Here is a 3,379-nt window from a genome sequence, read left to right as displayed (position 1 = left end):
TGTTTTTTTATCCAGTTGACCACTTGATTAAATGTTGCACCTTGGCGAGAGGATGTGGTGTTACTTCCAGAGCTGCAGACTTTGCAACTGGGGAACCAGGTTGGAGTTTCTGCTTCAGCTCAACATTCTGTGATTGTGGTCAAATCACTTAATCTCCCCATGTCTACAACCAAAATGAATTTCATCTTGTGTGATGTAACCAATGCTCATGTAAAGCATTCCAATACCTGACAAGTCTGCACTATATAAAACTGCAAATACACAAAAAATAAGTGTTTTGCACACTTCTGTCATTGGGCTACATGTGGGCTACATCTGGGTGATATTTCTGCTGCATTTAGGCTCTTTTGTGTCTGGTGGCCATCTTGGGAGATTTATTTGTTATGAAGTTTCCTAATTTCCTCATTTACTGCAGTCTCCTCAGTAGGAAATGCTTTCAGTTTTTTACTTTGATTCCATCAAGAAGGTATTCAGATATGTCACACATTTGCCATAAATTCTGAATGTTAACACTCTAGTTGCTCATTAGATCACTGTAGTAAAGCTACTGCTCACCACGGAAGTCTGCTGCTGGTATTAAAAGTGCATGTTTCAGTCTGCATATCAGAATTTTTTAATGAAATAGAAGAGGATTTGAGAAGTCACTCAAAATGTGCCCTAATTTTTCTTTCTTCAGCACTAATCATAATTTCTATGGCAAAATGAACCCCCTCATTGTGTTCCTTTTTAAATTAAATGTTTTAAGTGTTACCAGTTTATTCCAATCAAGATAGCTTCAGGTGTGCCATACTTTTGTCATAAGTAAGACAGTAAGCGCTCTAGTTGTTCTTAAGAACACTCTGGGACATTCTGTCATTAGACTATACTTGGGCTACATCTGGGTGATATTTGGGCTACATTTGGGCTCTTTTGTCTCTGGTGGCCATCTTGGGAGATTTATTTGTTATGAAGTTTCCTAATTTCCTCATTTACTGCAGTCTCCTCAGTGGGAATACTTTCAGTTTTTTATTTTGGTTCCATCAAGAAGGCATTCAGATGTGTCACACATTTGCCATTAATTCTGAATGTTAGCACTCTAGTTGCTCATTAGATCACTGTAGTAAAACTGCTGCTCACAAGAGAAGTCTGCCGCTGGTATTCAAAGTGCATGTTTCAGTCTGCATGTCAGAATTTGTTTATGAAATAGAAGAGGATTTGAGAAGTCAAAATGTGCCCTAATTTTTGTTTCTGCAGCACTAATCATAATTTCTATGGTAAAATGAATCCCCTCATTGTGTTCCTTTGTAAATTAAATGTTTAAGTGTTACCACTTTATTCCATTCAAGATGGCTTCAGGTGTGCCATACTTTTGTCATAAGTAAGACTGTTAGCGCTCTAGTTGTTCGTTAGAACACTCTGGGACATTCTGTCATTGGGCTATACTTGGGCTACATCTGGGTGATATTTGGGCTACATTTGGGCTCTTTTGTCTCTGGTGGCCATTTTGGTAGACTTATTTGTTATGATATTTCCTAATTTCCTCATTTACTACAGTCTCCTCAGTAGGAAATACTTTCAGTTTTTTACTTTGATTCCATCAAGAAGGCATTCCCATGTGTCACAAATTTACCATAAATTCAGAATGTTAGCACTCTAGTTGCTTATTAGATCACTGTAATAAAGCTACTGCTCACCAGGGAAGTCTGCTGCTGGTATTGAAAGTGCATGTTTCAGTCTGCATGTCAGAATTTTTTTATGAAATAGAAGAGGATTTGAGAAGTCACTCAAAATGTGCCCTAATTTTTCTTTCTGCAGCACTAATCATACTTTCTATGGCAAAATGAACCCCCTCATTTTGTTCTTTTTTAAATTAAATGTTTTAAGAATTACCACTTTATTCCAACCAAGATGGCTTCAGGTGTGCCATACGTTTGTCATAAGTAGGACTGTTAGCGCTCTAGTTGTTCTTTAGAACACTCTGGGAAGCTGCAGTAGAACACAAAGGAATCAACTGACAGTCTCTGCCCTTGTTGGATGTACATGTTTTACTGAGAATGTCCGACTTCATTCTCACATGACTGAGAAAGATAATGTGAATTTACAGAAAATATGCTCTCAGTTAGCTTATAGATCACCTTCCAAACCTCTGTGGGAAAAGCATGAGAAAATAGTTTTTTCTCAAACATGATTCATGATATCACAGCAGACGGCTTTTTCACATGGTAAAATCACCTTAGAACACACCACAATTCCTAAAATGAGTATGGTACCATCAACAAATGATTTATAATGTAACTAAAGTCTTAAAACCTTCTATTAACTGCAATGCTTTTTAATGAGGTGCTATCATGTATATTGGTCCCAAGATGGCTGCCAACACTTCTTGGATGAAGTGCTGACAGCCAATCAGATCTCACGATGAGATGTGTGGTTAGGCTCCGCCCAGGTATATATGTGATTTTACTTTCGATTTTCTCAGGAACTACTGAACGGATTTACACCATTTAAGCAAAAGGCACATGCCTGACCTGAGGACTACCTCTTTGCCAAATTTCAAGTAATTCTGTTCAGCCGTTCGGGCTGTACCTTCGACTAAAGGTCCTATGGAAAAATGCATGGGGAAAACGCGTTTTGGGACCCCCCTTTTTTCTCTGCCCCTGCTTGACGAATCACCCCGAGACTTTCAGGGTTGGAGCTGAGCGGAGCGCCCCATTAGTTTTGAAAATTTCACGAAGATAAGTCAACCGGCGCCAAAGTTATTCAAAATAGAATTTTCAGATTTCCTATGGGAACTCGGTCCTAACTATAACTATCTACTGGCGACCGCCAGTAGATAATAAAGATATAGAGATATATAAAACTATATTTGTGTATGTTTTGTAACAATATTAATGTGAAACAATATTTATTTTCAGCATTGTTGTACTAACTATTAAAAGTATAGGAAAACAATATTTGTGGAATCAATATTTTTGGAATCCATATTTTTGACACAATACATTTGTATCACAATATTGTCGTGATCCTATTATGTTGGTGATCCGAAAGGGGGAATACAGGCACTTTATCACTGGTTGGGAAAGGTAAAATGCACAGAGTTCGGTAGTCAGCAAAAATAGGGTTCAGCAATAGGCCAAACAATTCGGGGTGATCATGCAAATAGGGCAACTTTCTGACAATCAGACAGCAGTTTGTGAATTACCAGAAAATTACGTGTTTGTGTGCATTATCATACTCATATTGCAAACCAAGCCTTGTTAGACCCATACCCAGCACTTTCGTAAGAGCTTCTCTTGCTTAATTGTTTGCAGTTGTGTGTACAATTATGGGAGGAGTAAACAGATTAACACTCTTAAGGTACACATTTGCGAATTTCTAGCAGGCGTGAATCTTGTCACTT

This window comes from Triturus cristatus, chromosome 5_1 (assembly GCF_964204655.1).
Source record: "Triturus cristatus chromosome 5_1, aTriCri1.1, whole genome shotgun sequence".
NCBI lineage: Eukaryota > Metazoa > Chordata > Amphibia > Caudata > Salamandridae > Triturus > Triturus cristatus.
The sequence above is the reverse complement of the archived record's forward strand: the minus strand, read 5'-3'. Positions refer to the sequence as shown.